We start from the raw sequence: 17,788 nt of genomic DNA on the forward strand, positions 1-17,788 counted from the left end.
CATTGGAAAAACAAGGCAATAGATTGGAAACACCAAGTCTGGGGTTTTACTAGTACTTTGGAGTCAGGAACTCAGTTTTCTTTGAATTTCAAAGGCCGTTTGTAGCTTTCATTGAGGGCCTTCTGAAAAGACTCGTCTACGGTTTTTGTTTTTGTTCCCCAGTGATAACTAAACTAAGTAATAAAATAATAGCTGACATACCGTTTTATTTACAATGTTGTATTCAACAATAAACAGAAGGCATGCTGATCCTTCTGTCCTTTAATCTTTGCGGTTTTTTTACCACGTCTTCAGCTCACTCCTCAGCCTGGTCACTGCTGGAATAGGGGAAAAGGCGATGTGATACGGGCAGGCAGAGACCCACAGAAGGTGGCAAACTCACTTCTTTCCCATTGCAGAGAGGGAGTTAAGGAATAAAATCCGGCTGGAAAGAGTCACTGCCTTTGTGGGACCAGAGACACAACTTATTGTATTGAAGGGAGGACAGTTAACAGAGCTGTCAGAAATTTCAACGCCACCAGACAAGGAAAAGCAGATCTTACAGCGGTGAATGGATGGCTGGGTGATAGCTGCTAAAGGAAAGTGGAAAAGGCACAGGACGACTTAGGTAGGAAACTTAAACGCTCATGAGACTATAGGGACATTTTCTTTTTTTCCAATGTGTTAGGTAAGTGGATCAGCAGAACATTTTACATTGATAAGTTTGCATAGCTGAAGAACAAAATTTCTCTCTCAGAGGTCATTCCTGCGTTTGTGCTATGAAGTGAAACATTGCAGGATCCAGACCTAAGATGGGTTAATCACACCAATACCTCACATCTGGAAAGAGAAGCTAAGCCTTCCGTGGCTGAATAGACAAACTCTGAAGATCAGCACACCAGCATTCCTTCAGCAGTGCTGGGGTTATAAGCCTCCCAGTTACTTACTGGACACATCCTGTCGGTGGCCTCTATTTCAATTCCAGTGTGGTGAGCAGTAACTCCATTAGTAAGTTCCCAATTTTTCATAAACTGGAAATGTATCTTCTGGAACGGACTGGTTTACGTTATGTTTTCCCCATTTGCAAATCGATCCTTAAGCCATAGTATTTTCCTTTGCTACCTATGATTGTTCAAAACATTACCTTCCGAAGACGGCTCAGTCAACTGTGGATCCCTGGAACACATTAATGGCTTAATAATTAATATGGTCATATCAAGAATGTAAATGAAAAATTGTAACTGTGTAGCCCCTGACGTAACCGAGATCCTTCTCCCGTCTTTGGTTAGGCTAACGATGTTTTCTGCTGTTACTGACTAAGGGTTTTCTTTGACAATTGAAGCATGATAGTGAAATCCAGAGTTCACTGGTGTTCATTTGCACACGAAATCTCTACAGATACATGTGGAAAAGGATGGGCAAAAGATCATCTTTTTGCTAGACTCATCTTTTGTTTCAGATATTCTCTGCAGAACTTGTCTGGAAAACGCACAAACAGGCACAGGGACACTTTTGTTCAGATCACTATGTGGATTTCTGTTCTCCTAGAACAAGCAGTGACAAGCACACAGGTCTTCTACTGGAGGCAATAGCTCCTGCTACAATGACCCCACAGCTCCTTCCTTCAGGCTGGGTGGGGAACAGTGTGGAAATAACTGTTCCGAAAGCTCAGAGCTGGGCATTTTAACCTGCTAATGAAAAAATGCTAGCTGAAAACATTGCTCCGTATCTGACCTTTCAGATGTATGGATTCACATCTCCTGGGATCTGGGACAGCCAGAGCGAACACTGGACTGGGACTGAGTCATTACCGCCTGTCCCTCTCCCTTTTTGAAAGGGAAAGTACGATCTCTTTTCCGTAGGAAAAGAAGTGATGTTACTAACGATCTAACATGCTCTCATTAAAATATCCTGGGACAGAATGGAGTCAATGAGTGACTAAAATGGAATACATACATCTGTCTCTGTGATGGCTGGTAGGCACTAACCTGTTATAAAACCACTTCAGTGGTTGAAAGGGAAAGGTAGAACTTTAAAAACATCCCGAATGTTCCAGATCAAAGAGTTCAGACACTCTGCCATGTTGCTGAAAGAAGCAGGTGAACTGCTACATGCAAGGAAGTTGGTTCTTTTGGTGTCAATTTTTGCTGTTGCTAGAGGCACCTTTCCTTCCAGACAAGGCCGTCCTGAGACAACATTCTAGTCCAACAGTATTCAGTAATGGCTTTGGTATTCGGTAGAACTGTCCCGCTAATTGGATCTTTGAAGGCTTTGTACTCACTGGATGGACGTAACAAGTCAGGAGCTGCCTTGTGGTGAGGAACAGAATGAAACATGGACATGGATGCTACTAAGATCGCTGGTGACATAGGCTTGCTTTGAAAGCTGAAGTTGGAAGGTCTGGATGGCCCCTTGAGGACCCTTGGCATTCAAGAAACGTTGATGAGAATGTAGAGATGCTGAAGAATGCAGGAAGGTCCCATCTCTGTACGCTACGCTAATGCGAACCACACCTGACCTCTCAACCTAGCGTAGGATGTCCAGCCAAAGAGAACCTCACAGAAGAACCTTTCTTCTGGTTCTGACTGAGCACAGGAATATTTTCAATGGAACTAGTCCTACAGGATGCTGGAAACTTACAGAAAACAATCTCACACTACCAGCAGTGTAGAGAATGGTTGAATCAATACTGAAGGCAGGACATCCTTGGAGGCTTATAAGGGGTGATTCCCAGCCCGATTTGACAGCGGGGTGTGGGATTGCTGTGGTGGGTTGTCCCTGCCTGGACGCTGGTGCCCACCAAGCTGCTCTACCACTCCCTGCCTCAGCTGGATGGGGGCGGGAGAAAATAAGATGGAAAAAAAACCCTCATGGGTCAAGATAAAGGCAGTTTAATAAAGCAAAGGGAAACAGAAGATTTATTCTCTACTTCCCATCAGCAGGCAATGTCCAGCCACCTCCCGCGAAGTAGGGGTTCAGTACACGTAGCGGTTGCTCCAGCAGACAAACCTTGTAATAACGAGTGCCCCCCCGCTGCTCCTTTCTCTTCGCTGTGACTGCTGGGCAGACGCCGTATGGTCTGGAATATCCCTTTGGTCAGTTGGGGTCAGCTGTCCCGGCCGTGTCCCCTCCCGAGATCTTGCCCACCCCAGCCTGCCGGCGGGGGGGAATTGTTGGAGAGACAGCCTTGATGCTGCGCGAGCCCTGCTCAGCAGTAGCCACCCCACTGGTGGGTTATCACCACCTTTCTAGGGACCAGCACAGAGCACAGCACTGGGGGGGCTGCTGCGGGGACAATTAACTCCGTCCCAGCCAGACCCAATACAATTGCTTTGTCTGCTTGCAGCTGAAAGATCCAAAGAGGATTCGAACTTGTCAATATTCATTTTGGTGTCATTGTTACTGGTTAATTTCTGCTCTAGCATCACAGCTGCCGAGGTATCTAAGAACTGCAGACCCTGTACCATGAAACACCCGAGGTAATTCCAGCTCTGCATCATTGAACAGCCTGGTGGTCCCAGGTTTAAGCTATGCTTAACTTCAGAAGGATTTACGTAGGAGAAAATCAGGATCCGTTTTGCAAATGTTCTGTTCCTTGTCACCCTCTAATCAAGGTCTAGCCATGTTCGGAGATTTGCTGACAGCCTAGGGCAAGAAGTGGGAACAGCAGGAGAGTTCTGCTCTTTCTCAGGGTTTCTGCTCCGGCAAACCAGAGCCAGAGGCCAGGTGCCTGCATCACAGGTGCACTCGTGACATCTTGAGGCAAGATGTTTTGCTTGCTCAGCCTTCTTAGAAGATTCCTGTGATGCTCATCAAGCCAAGTGAAATGTATCTTATGCGGACAGTCCTTAATGGCACCACTAGGTTACGCAGTAAGTGAACGCTAGGGAGGTTGTGCTCGTTCATGGGGTATGTGTCCATATGGAATACCTCCTAGGCTAAAGCAGTTTCTCAAACCAAACCAAACCAAAAAAATAAAATCACAGAAATGCTACAGTTTCTAAAGCTAAACCCAATCTCAACAACTATTTAAGTGGTCATATAAGTATAAATTATACTGTATATATAGTATATAAGTATAAATAAAAGACTACCTGGTATAACACTGGCTAACGAGAAGCTCTATTCATAGCCACCGGTAGTCTGACGACGGAGGGGACGGCAGGATGAACACCGCTCTTGCACAAAACCCCACAGTTATTCCCCGCTCAGGTGCTGCTGAACAACGTTCTCCTGTACAAGAGAATCAGATGCACAGGTACCAATGGCCGCACGCGGTGCCCATGTACCATGACACATGGGGAAGAATTCCAAGTATTCTTAAAGATAGCAGAATCCAGGAGGCTTTTTGGTTTTGTCTATGTAGTACCAAGAGGAGGCTGAAAGAAATTGGCAAAGGTAAACAAGCTCAGTATAAATGATTCGGTTTTAATATAGAGGGTGACAGAGAAATTCCTATCCCAAGGACACACTTTATGGGGAATCGGGGCAGTTTCACCAGGCCTAGACGTCTCGAAGGAAGAGCCTGTTGGCAGCCTGGGAAACTCAAACACTATAAATCACCAGGACCAGGTGCTATTTTTACAAGAACTCTGAAAAAAATGTGAAAAAAAAAAAAAAAAAAAAAAAAAAAAGGATACAGCTAAGAATTTGTCCATTACTATTAAAAATACCTCCTGCTCTGGACAACTGCTCATAGCTAAAAAAAAAGGTGCAGTTTTAGAGGAAACTGAAATACTTTCATAGCGTAAGGTAGCGCCTTTCTCAGGCTACTTACTTGATGCCTGAATAAGCATAAAATAATGTGATCACAGTATCACAGTTCTGCAAGTAACCTGTATGTTCCAAGCTGCTAGCATTGCTTGAACAAAATAAAAATTAGATACTCTAAGAACCGTGAAAAAGTCCTAAAGTTTAAGCCTAATTTGGAAATGGAGTAAGTAACCACTCCTCAGAAGAGGAAAAATGGTGTAATTTTTCTGATCAGGATAGATTATTTGAATTATCTTCAACCCAGAACAGGCTCTTATCAATGCCACTAATTGGTAAGGGAGATTGTAAACCCTCCTGTCAAAAAAAACACCTCAAAAAGCCTCTTCAAACACAGAAAAAAGAACACAGTTTGAGGGCAGACTGAAGGAGGGAAGAGGTGAATCCCCTTGCTGGCTGCTGAACAGCCATGAAGTTCTTTAACGCTGCTAGTTGCTCCCTGCTTTCCCTTTTCAGCAGCTTTAGAGAAAGTAGGAGCATAAAGCAGTTTAAAGCCACCTTCACTGGTGCTCTATTTAGCAACAAAACCCAGAACTTCGGCATAATAGAGGTCTGTGAAGCAATTCACAAATATTCAGTTATCTCAGTGTTCATCTACTGGAAACATAAGGTATTCCTTTAGTAAGCTTTAATGGGTACTTACATTTATTGTATGCTCATTTTACTGTTACTTCAGGAAACATCTCAGGAAAAGAATATGGAACTTGCAAGGAACTGCAGTTAGTCCAATAAAAGCAAATTCCAGTACCCTTTGAAATCCTACCTGCAGCTTGCTTTCATCTGCTAACGGTAATAGTTATCACTGCCAACAACCTTTGAACAAAACTGGTTTGTGACTTCTATTCTTTTTTGCACATATCCTTGATTTAACAAGAAAGATGGGGAACATCTGTGGGCAACTTACCACTGGGCACTTCTTCGGAAGCAGGAGATATGAACTTGAATCCCCTCGAGCTTCTGAAACCCAGGTTTTCAGTTTCGTGGAAGAGTCCCCTCGCCTTGAGATTGCTTCAGCCAGTTTCTTAAACCCTTCTGATGGATTTTAAGAAGTCATGGCAATCTTTAAGCAGCTCTTTGGTCTTTCCCTGACTTTCCCATTCCCCCTCTTCGATCACAGCATGTATCCTTACCCTCTGTTGTTTTTGCCAACTCTTCTAAAATATCTGATTACAATTGACTTCTTTATGTGTACCAAAGGGGAAAGGAAAAAAAGAGTCCTTGAGCACTTTGGCTTCCTCGGCATCATGCTAGTGTTCTGTGGTGTAGTAGAGGATTAATTCTCCCATCGGTTTCTCTATTCCTGTTACAGCTATGGATTTTTAGCCACAAATCCAGTTCTTCAAATGAAGATGAGCTTTTATAATTTAGGCCATACCTGATGCAGAAAGAGATCACCTCTGTATCGTTTATCTCAGAGCAGAAGATCCTGTGCCTCTGAGACAGAGTTCTTCCTGGAAACGGTCCTTGGGTCACCCATTTCCACCAGTGCCTTTTAAGCATGGGTATGTCATCAGATTCTAGACAATAACTGCCTGCATACACTCACACAGTACCCACAGCGTTCCATCACCACACGGATATACAGTGACCACTGCAAGGCAGATTTTAGGTTCCCTTTACAAACAAACAAAAAAGCCAAAATACCTAATACGCATCCTTCAATTTTCCAGTATTTTAGATACTTATTTCTTTTGAAGAACAAGGTTTTTGGTTTCTTAACACATGGGAAAAAAACAAACTGGAAGTAAGCAGCTAGCTATTGGTAGCAGCTTAAGCCACATACAGAAGAACAGATTAAAGCAAAGCAAACATGAGTAAAAAAACCCCAAGCTTCTTGGTAAAACTGTACCTCATTAAATAGCAGAAGCTCTCATAGACATGTCTGCAAGAGAGTCTCAGACATTAAACAAGGCTGAAGCCTGTACGTGGCTAGTTCACTGCTAGCTTACAAACATTTATGTTTTAAAATCCATTACCTGCATTCTTGACAGAAGTTTATCTAAATACTTTGCATTAGGCAGGCTGCAGATGTGATATTAAAGTATGCTAGTCTTAAATTTTGATCACAGGGACAAAGTACCCTTTCTACATTTTCACTGCAGCTCTTTAAAAATAAGCTTCTATAGATGTTAAGAAACTGAGTGCAGATACTCTACTTAACCAAGCTTTGACATTTATCTTATACACAAGGGGGATAAAAAACTTGATTCAAAGGTAGTTTTTTTACAAGTGCACACATTCCCCCCTCCCCCCATTTTCTTTATTGGCGATATGGGAATGAAAAAAATAGCTTGTTGAGTGCAGTGAACTGCTGAATTCAAGCAGAATTCACTTTTCTGGAACTTCCACAACAATCCAGCCAACAGGGGGCTGTCTGGCTACACCATGTCACTGAATCTGCAGCAAAACCCTTTTTCTGAGCACACAACCTACCAGCCACGCACGCTTCCTAAAACTGGCTGTCGCACAGGTCATTTAACAGATTTCATACCTCCAAAACAGTAGAGCTCTTTTTCATCTTTGTCTGATGCTACTGGAAACTTCTTATTTTTGTGTCTGAAGTTTCATTATACATAGATGGATAATATAGTTTATATATTTGTCGGTATGTCTGCAAATAACAGATATTGCTTACTGGAAAAGAGGGAGACTTTCACATTCTCTTGATGATAGGAAAGGTGTCACAGCTGTTTCCATATGCTAAGCAGCTGTATCTGTAGAGCATTTTTGTGTTCGTTTCATATACGGATAGCAATCTTCTGTAGAAGGAAGGAGGTAGACCAAGACATTGTTAGCCCCTTTGATACTGACTTAAAGAGCAGATAGGCAAAATCTGTCTGTAGGAGTATCAAGAAAGGAAGAATAAGGCCCTGAATATTCCTTACATTGGTTTTAAAAAACGGAAATTAACTTTAATACTGGACTGCCATTCTTGAGAGCAAAGGGAACTTTTCCTTGGTGCCAGCACTGTTGCTCACACAGCAAGCACATTCAGCTGGCCGAGCTTACCAAACCCAAACCCAAAGTCATTCAGTGAAACCACCATGGAAATATCAGAGCCAGGCTAATGCTGAAGGAAACAGGAAGACTCTGTCAGTCCCAAACTTGTCTGGCTTGAGAATCACAGGGCTGCAGAACCATAGTCATATATTATTGTTGACTATTCTAGCTGGTCCAATAATATAATCCCTGAAGCTTTTCCTTTGCCTTTATTTCAATAAAATATTAAAAATGTATATACGTTGGAGACTTTATATTCTACAATTTATGCCTTATACGGCTCAAATTTTAAAATACTTAAGTTTTTTTGGAGTATTTTATGAGAGATTCCAAAATGTTTTACTTTTAAAACCACTTTAAAGCGTAAAAGCTGCTGACAGAAGGTTCCTTTATAGGTAATAAGGCCACGCGCTTGCCCTGCAAAAACCATAGGGAAATGTGAAACTTTCTATCCATGGCTGTCTCCTATGGCTATAAACAGCAGAAGAAAACATTATAGATACATTATTCCCATCTCTCAACAGAAGCTAAGTCAGCCTCTAGCTATTCAGCACTGCATACTTAAGATTGAAGATTCAAACTGGATAAATGCTGCTATAATTCATTTGTTAATTTCAGAACTTTTGAACATAGGGTTCAAATTTTACATTAAGAGACAGAAGCAATATTAGATTAATTTTATTTGATTTATTATCACAGAGCTATTACAAGTGAATCAAATGTGGAAAAAATATTGAGTTGTTGCACGTGAGACCCATTACGTAACTTCCAACAGAAATAAACTGCTTAATTTAGAGTGAAAAAGAAATACCCCAGTGATACTAGCCCCCTCACAGAAAGATGAACAATGTCATTTGTGGCACGGCATTTTCTCCTTATTTTTCTTATTTCTGCTTATAGTTAAACATTTTCTTCTGACACACACTCACAACTGCCACCTTAGAAAGGAGATTCACATATATCTCAGACGTAAGTTTTCCTTCAAATACATTTTAAACTTTTTGTTTGTTTTAAATGAAGAATTGCTACTTCTGCTTCAAGTTAAACTGTGCTAAAATAGTAGCTCACCACTTCAGATATATTTCTATCAATCATTTCTTGTGACTTCTATGACAAGAGATTGTGATGAAGAACATAAAGAGAGTCTAAACATTTCAAATTCCAATCATTACTGCTAGTATTGCTACCTGATTAGGAGATACTTCCCCCAATACTTAACAAGATACCACTATTAAGGGAAAAGTGGAAACATTTTCACATGTCTATATCTGAATATCAAGTACAGAACCACTCTCACTCAGGAAGTGTGCCATATGCAGCACCAAGAAAACTGCTTTTGAAACTTGATGAATGATGGCCTGTAGAAGTCCTAAATGCATAGGTGTTAAGTCACTTTACATTTTAAAAGATCCCCTGTTTACCACTGTACATAAGAAATTAAGTGTTACAATTTAACTAGTTCATTCTTTCTGCAACATAGTTCTTTACAGGTAAATTTGTTGTAAAATATGTTGAAGTTCAAACATGAAGACTGCCTTCAGTGTATAAAAGATTTTGCAGAATATTTAATGTGTTGCTCATGAAACCACATTCTCAAAATGGGACAAACAAGTGTTTAATAGTAATAGCTAAATATGCAAAATGAATCAATGACAAGATAGGACACAAATCAGAGTATTTTGGAGCTCACAGGACTGTACGAATAAGCCATGAATCAACAACATGGAAACTCGGTTTCTCAGCTTGAGCTGGTAGCAAGGAAAGTTGATTGCAGATCTGGTCTTTAAAAGATGCACAATACTCATCTCTTTCTCCAAGATCAGAGTTAGTAAACGCCACAGAAAATTCCATAAGGAAATGCATTACTGTAGTACAGCTACTAAATAAAAGTGGTTTTTAAACAAACAAAACCCAACAGCCCTTCAAGGTAAGTGTCTATTACCCCTATGTTAAATGTGATATGGAGGCGTAGAAACTATAGTATGCAACAGTTTGAGGTACCCTAAGACGACAGAAGGCTGTCAACAGATATGTTACACAGTATTTTAATTCAAATGACAACTCCCAAGAAGCTCAGCTGCAAATGTGAACAGCCAGTGTTTCTGTCAGCCGTGAGGGTCTTAAGTCACCCTCTGAAGTGAGGAACACCGGTACTACAAAAACAATACCCTGGTAACTTGTTTAACATCATATAAGAATAAGGGCAGAAAAAGAAAACATCATGTCCAATTCTTAGGAATTCTCATTTGACATAACCGTGAAGACATGGCTGCTTCTACTTGCAGTCTTCTGTTCCATTGCCTACAGAATTTTCTATGAATTTCTGCAGGCTTCTTGCTTGCACAGCCCACAAACATCTTCCCTGGCTCTGTACCACACCAGGTCAATCCTATCATTAGATTAAATATTCTGAATGATCACAAAGACTGCTTCATAGTACACTAACACAAGGGGGCAAATGAAGATTGCTGAATCTTAAAGCAGGAGCTATCTATCTTCTTAGTGTTTCATTTTGTGATCTTCATATTCTCTTTACAGTTTAGTTATTAGGTTGTGTTTTGTTTTTTCCCCCAAAAAAGCATTTTCCCCTTTGAGTTCCAATTCCCATTTGTGGAAGTAAATAGTTTATACCAAGACGATGACAGAACTGAAGCATCTTTCACATGAAGAAAGGCTGAGAGAGCTGGGAGTCCAGCCTGGAGAAGAAGAGGCTGGTGTGCGTGAGATCTTAAAGTTTATAAATGCCTGCTGATGGGGATAAGGGAGAGTAAAAAAGACATAGCCAGGCTCTTCTCAGCTGTGTCCAGTGACAGGACAGGAGGCAACAAGCACAAAATTCTACCTGAACAGGACAGGTTGCAGAGTGTCCATCTTTGAAGATAGTCAAAACCTGACTGGACGCAGCCCTAAAATACCTGCTCTGCCTGACCCTGCTCGGATTAGATGATCTCCAGAGGTCCCTTCCAACCTCAACTGTGCTGTTATTTTGGAATTCCTTTTCAGGACCAAATTAATGAAGTAGCTGAGAGCACTAATAAGGTTGCCCTTTTCTGTGTGGAATACGATGAGGGGGATGAAACTGACAGTGATTTCACAGATGACAGCAAGAGCTACTACTTAATAGTCTGCATTCCCTTCTGGATCTGAAGTGCAGAGTGCTCTAATGAACGTTAGGAGTGATCCAAGGTATGCAAGCCCCTTTCCCCCAAGACTGACTCCTCTTTGCCTCAGGTCAGATCCCTTCTGTCAGGCTGCTGCTTCTTCCAGTTTCAAGAAACAAACAAAACCCCCAAATCTTTGCTCAACCTGGACAGAAGTTCCCCCCCACCCCCCCTTCCAGTTTTCCAGTTCATCAGATCTGTCCTTCCCCTATCAGTTCTCAGCTCCAACCTTTCAACATTAGATTTTTAGACACACTCCTCTCACTAGTTGTCTTCGCTCCTATACAGCTACTAGTCTCAGTTTATTTCCAGGCGGACCTATCTTTTCTTTTCCTTTTATATGAATTAAACATCTTTTTTCCCCCGTACAGCTCCTAAGCCTAGCAGAAAATAAGCACCTGAACTGAAAACAGCGAGCCTTCCTTTCTTGCATCAGGCACCATCCTTAGGACCCCAGGGCTGCAATGCAGAGGGAGTTCCATTCAGCCATGGGCTATGACACTGCCCATGCAGGTAAAACCCTGGAAAATACAATTGCTAATATTATTTAAGGCAACCGTAAACCATACAAGAAATATGACATTCTTTTCAAAGATTTAGGAACTGAGTAATTTGAGTAAGCCTTCATAAGCACTTGAAGTACACAGACAGGAACTTTGGTTCCTCAGTTGAGCTCTGATTCTGCAAATGCTCAAATTGTATTTTCTTCTTGTCAATAAACTGTTACAAGCTGCTGGGGCCACCAAACAAGGTAGTCCAACCTTTCCCCTTCTGCTTCTTCCTACTCCCTGCCATACCCTGCCTTGTGAACCAGAAGGAAGCAGTCTGTTTCGCTGTTCACATGAAGGCCTGCACTGGCACAATGAAGTAGTCAGGAATAAATGGTTTGGCCACTGGACTTTGACAAAGCCACGCAAATAGACTTACTTGTCTCAAATCTTTCTGATCAGCTCTTTAGACTCACATCTACTCATAGAAGTACTGGTAAAAAAGCCTAGATACATTAAAATATTAGGTCTACAAGAGTAACAGGATGGATGGCGCTCTGCAAGCACCATGGTCTGCAGTGTGCTAACAAAAATCAGTGACCATTAAAGGGAGGGAAATAGTGGAAGAATAATGTCTCTTTCTTTTATAACCCACAGAGTCTGGTCTTTCCAAGCATTTCTAAGTTTCCAAATGGCTGAAATGTATGTGCAGGTCTTTAGTATTAAGCAGTTACAGATAAACAAATATACTGCCACTTAAAGAAGCCTCAGTGAGAAAGCTATCCAACTTTGAGCCAGATAGCATATTTTTTTTTTGAGTAGTCAACCACATTTTGGCCACATATCTTAAGAGATCCATAGTAGGTAAATGTACACACAGAAGTGTTTACTTTATGAAAAGCTGTAGGCTATCTAATACTGCACAGCTTTACTATTGAGAACCACTCAGGAGTGAACTAAATTGGAAATTTTAGCCATCAGTAATTTCACCAGTTCAAATCCATAGCAGAGGCAGACAAGAAAAGTGTGGGTTTTTTTACCAGCACATACACCAGGCTGAAATTCTATACGGTCACGTAATGCAGATTTATGAATTATAACAACTTGGATTCATATTCATCTACGTCATGTTTGTACCTGTGCAACTATACCAGTAGCAGGCCTGTGAAGCCTGAAGTCAAAACAAATCCCCAGTGCAGATAAGCTTTTTTCCCTCCTTTTAAAACATCCATACGATGTATAAAGTTGAATCTGTGAGCACTTATTTGAAGGAGGCATGTGTATTTTAATGGTAGAATATAATGGGGCTAATAAAATGAGATTAGCAAGTGATACTGAGTCATGATAGTGAAGAAAATAATATCTTAAAAGGAAACACACTTTCAGATCTTGACTGTATCTAAAATTAGTGACATTTACATAACCATTAGTCTACATTTGACTCACCACACAGTTGTTGCATGCAGCTTTTAAAAGGAAAGAAGCCCATGTAATTTCCATTCTCACTGCAGCGATTTCAATCATCTCAATGAAAAATTCCCCTGCAAGAGAAACATCTTAGTGGAAGATGAGAAAAGAAAATTAGTAAGTTCACAGTCAGATACATAGTTTAAACTTCTAACCGTAAAACTGTTACCTGTCTATAGACACAGTGATTTAAGAAATGAAGTGTTTAATAAGTTTTGTTAAAAATTTTGGAAGACACTTTCACTTTATGTGCTCCCTTTGCTAAAAACATGACAAAACATTTCCCAGTTCCATTCATTAAGAAAATGCTGCAAAAATGAACACACAGTTTTAAGAGTTTTAATAAAGAAATGCTGACATTTAAAGTAACACCATTTAAATAATTTTTTTATATATATAAACACACTTACCAAAGGATTGTTAGACACGTGTAGCTTGAGATGGCTCCTTTAATAAACTCAGCTTTCATGTAAACCAATAAAAGTTATATACACGTCTATTCTATATTTATCATTAGATACTATGAAGTCCTAAATATTGTTTCTGAATAGATGAAAATACAAACATAAGCCAAGAAAGTGTTCATAAACAATCAACATATAAATTATAACAACAAAAAGGCAACAGGAAATACATGAAATGTCCTTTTTTATGACTCACATGCAGAAGTGGCTAGCCTTACTTCAGCAGCACAGTTAATACTGGAGATATTTACAGTCTTAACACCAATATTTACGTGCTGCTAAAGTATGACAGACATCAGTATCACAAGATTGACTAATTCATAAGTGCTATTTCTCTTCAGGATGATGAAATCCTTGTATTTTTGAGGCAGCACAATATGGCCTGCACCTTTTCAAAACCCACAAACCATTATGTGCTGCTACGTTATGCCAAGGTGTCTACCATACTTCAAGGAAATAGAAACATATGCTGAAAGCTGAACGCAGAATTTTCTTACTGAACGTTAGTTTTCATGTACTGACATCAGCTGTATTAATAAACTACAAAATGTTTGTAAAACATTTGTCCATTGCCAAGCTGACTGTTTACTTACAGTGAAGCTCTAGACTTTATTGTCAACTGTGCACAATACCTTAATGGGACATGAACCAGGAACTGGACAATTGTGTGTCTGATTAGAGGAACTAAAGATTATGCAGATGTTTACTTCAAAATGAAAAAGCCTGGGTTATTTTCTAATCTAACTTTTGGTCATCTGGAAACCTCTAATGTGAAAAAAACAACTTTCATATATAAGAGAGTTAAGAGTTGATTTCAGAATAAACTTCTGGCAAGTACTGTATCGGTCCCCAAGCCATTTATTACCTCTGCAGGTTACACTTGCCACAATTTTTTGGCAGACAATTTAAATGTGCTTCTTAGTCCATTTCAGGGGGGAAATAAATAAATAAATAAAATAACCCTGCCACCCCCAACAGATTGTTAGCAAGAACAGTAACTTATCTCTTATTAGGAGCAGGAGTTCATCTGCCCCAGTCTAGCATGACCATGCTACTTTACTTGAAGAGGTAGGCAAGAGAGTTGGAGTTCACATCCCTGCCAGGTATCCTTTTCTTATACTAAAGTATGCCAGCATTTTAAATGTGTACAGTACTTTTACTGGTTCCCTAGATAACATGAATTATGCTTTCTTTAATGTTTTTATACCAAGTTATTAAGACAAAAGCTACTTACACAGCATGGACCCAAGCACTCCATTCCATTGTAATGAGCCTTCTAGTCAGTTCGTGATAAAACAACTTCTGTAAATTAACAGGGCTATCTGGAAGCACGAAAAAGTTTGGCAGGCCACAGAGGGGGAAAGTTTGTTGAGTTTTCCTTTTTTCTCTTTGTATTTTTGTTCCTACAATAATATAGCAGGATGATCTCTGCTAGAAGGGTCTGTTGCTACAAATGTGCCAATTAAAGTGAGATTTGCCAGTGTAAGTTTACAGGTAACTGCAGCAACACTGAGGTTTTTACATAGCTATCTAGGTACAAATGCTACCGTAGGAACTGTATGAAAGAGCCATTTCTGGTATATTTTATACACACACAACTACATTTACACTGTTTTCCCCTCTTACTACCTATGTTAGTTTGTTTTTTAAATCGGACAGCTAAAATAGGCAAACTAGATTATATACGCACAACTTACCCAGTACCTTGGTGAAGTAAAACCTGAATACAAAGTCAAAATAAACTTAACTGTAAAGGTATGCTCTGACAGTTGGTCTCCTCCCTGAAGAAAACGTGCTAGGTGTAATCCAAGAGAGGAAGAGGTAAAGAAAAATCTCCACCATATATACATAACATGGAAGGCAAAGATAAAGAAATAAAATACTTCTTCTTACTTGTAGATTTACCTTAAAAGATTGAAAAATTATTTAAATAAGACAGATGCAACATTTAATACCTTTGGAAGTACATTTCTCATTTGTACATTCAGGCAAATTCTTCATTTGTAAACTATGTATGTTTAACTAGATACTGTTGTTTCAATTGCCCTGTTGTTTTTAGCTTCTAGTTTAAGCATGGATTTTTTTTCTGCTGCATAAGTAAATCCCTCTAAAATTAAACTACACACACCATGAAATGAAGACTTGGCAGAACTATTATTCTATTTTCTACAGTAAGTACATTAGTAAGGGAACTTGCAGGTAATTCCCCCCACCCACCCAAAACATGAACACAAAACATCACATGCATTACAGGATTGTGGTTGGTCGTTTTTCTTTTTTTAAAAAATGTTTTTGGTGGGTTTTTTTCTTCTTTTTTTTTTTTTTAACTTTACTACCAAAAATGCCCCAAAACAAACAAACAAAAATCAAACACAACACAACTGTATATTTTCTACGCTGCTATTAAAAATACATTTTATCTGTAAGGAGAGTAAGCAAGTTTTCACATAAAATTGAAGACATTCTATGTGAGAGAAGGGGTTGAAGAACAGAAAAAGGATGAAAGGAGGAAGACTAAGATAAAAAGTGTACTGATAGCTAAGCCAGAAATCTACTGAAATCCAGGAGTGTCTGCACAAAGCTTTGTACCTCTATGTTTTGGTCATAAAGCTAATATAGTCATGCTATCAAGAGTGCTTTTCCTACCTCTATCCTTGTGTCTTAAGATGAGGTTCTGTGGGTGAGAGAGACAGACAGACAGACAGACAGAAGAGACCTCAATAAAGGCAGGGAATCATGTATGCAGGCAGCTCCATTAGATCCCTCTAAGCCCCTGAAAGTGAGAGTTCTGCTGCGCAAGATGGAAGAAAAAAAAGGATTCTGAAGATGCAGAACTGAAATGCCATGGAAGCAGGCTCTCTACACATATGCAGAAGTCAGGAATGCTGTTAGAAAAAAAGAAATTAAATCATTTGGGAAAAAAAAAAAAAAAAGTGTGATTTGTGATTGGGGTGTTCACAATCAAGGAAGCAAGGAAGGAGCCTTTCCTTGATTTCAGTATTTCTTAGTTGATTTATCAAAGACCAAGCCTAATATAAAATACCATGTTCAGTTTTTATTGGTTTATGGTTAAGAGTTTATGACAACACCAAGCTCAATTCAGTCTCTTTCTGACCCCATGAAAAGCAGCTACAAGTGAACTTCTGGCTACTATAACTACTAATAAGGTCCTTAAATGCTACTATAACTACTAATAAGCTCCTTAAATTCTGTGAAACATATTGTATCCAAAAGGTACCACTAGCCAGCAATCTGACAGTTCAGTGGAGTAAAACATATCAAAGCCTTTCTATTAAACACTGTATATTGTCTCGGATGCCCAAGAACATGACATAAGATTAAACATTTACCTTGTGCCTTTTGCTCATACAACAAAAATGCTCTCTTGATATTTCTTGGCCAAAACACCTTTCTCACCGATAGTGTTATACACCATTTGCACACAACTGTACTCCATTGCTTGTGTTACTTACTCATTAATGCAAAGCAACACAGATCCACTATGAAAACAAGGCTATTGCTTCACTGTTCATTGTGACCCTTTCCCAACATCATTTCAACTTAAAACTAGAAATCTGAAGGTGAAAGATACTGAAAGCCTCTTTAAGTGTTCCACAGTCTAAAGCATTACATTTTTTGTCCACCAGTGCTACTCTCCCCCATAAGACAGACATCAGAAAGAACATCCCCGTATCTCAGTTCTCCCAGTTTAGCTTCTTAGTTTAAAGTAGGAATGAGACAGGGTTTGCACTCAGATGGCACAGTTTGAAGTGGGGCAGTTTCGACAAGCGTGTCTTGTTCTGTGCATTCCATGAAGAGAGTAACGTTCTCACATGGCAGACAGGACATTTTGCAGTGATAGCTTTTTTGACAACTGCTGGTAAATTTGCAAAGCTCTCCTCTCAGAGTTCACAGTTCAGTGCCACTAATACACCATTCAATATGAATAAACACACTGACAGTTCAACTCTTGCTTCAAATACGTAATTATTTTTTTTTTTTTTACTACATTCATTTGGGAAAAAACTGAATTAGGGATAATCTCACTTCACTATTAAGAAATATAAACACTGCTGTTCTCAAGCATCAAAATTTTAAGATCCAAATGTGTATGTAGCTGTATCTTGATAATACACTGTTTACTTCCCCCCCGCCCCCATCCGTTTAAACAATAGTAGTTTCACTTTATTTTTGTCATATGCTTACTCAACACTGTAATATTTATACTGCAAACACACTGGAATTTATAACTCTTGCTCATTCTTAAAACTTACATTTAGAAGTACATTCTTTTACTCCTGCCTTCTGGTTGCTTTGTTAAGGAACCCTCTTCCCTCTAATTCTTAGTGTCAGCAGCCTTTAAAGTGATATGCATATATTTAAAAAAGTAAAAAAGATTCAGCTGAAATATTTCAAAGTATTACTTTAAAGGTATCGGTGTACTTTTGGCTACTATTGC

The 17,788-nt window shown here is 39.6% G+C and overlaps 1 long non-coding RNA gene across 21 annotated transcripts in view; it reads right to left on the minus strand.

Annotated features, from left to right (window-relative positions):
* LOC126045241 (uncharacterized) overlaps positions 1-17,788 on the minus strand; it is a 107,901-nt gene that overhangs the window by 21,336 nt on the left and 68,777 nt on the right. For 7 of the 21 annotated variants that reach the window (XR_007507988.1, XR_007507987.1, XR_007507978.1 and 4 more), the window contains 3 exons: positions 14,564-17,686; positions 12,845-12,939; positions 8,422-11,431 (listed from right to left, as the gene is read on the minus strand). This is a non-coding gene — a long non-coding RNA (uncharacterized LOC126045241). Of the gene's footprint in view, positions 1-201; positions 7,509-8,421; positions 11,432-12,844; positions 12,940-14,563; positions 17,687-17,788 lie in introns of those variants that run through there. The other 14 variants (XR_007507982.1, XR_007507972.1, XR_007507980.1 and 11 more) reach the window with 11 other exon arrangements.

Source organism: Accipiter gentilis, chromosome 13, assembly GCF_929443795.1.
Source record: "Accipiter gentilis chromosome 13, bAccGen1.1, whole genome shotgun sequence".
Classification (NCBI taxonomy): Eukaryota; Metazoa; Chordata; class Aves; order Accipitriformes; family Accipitridae; genus Astur; species Astur gentilis.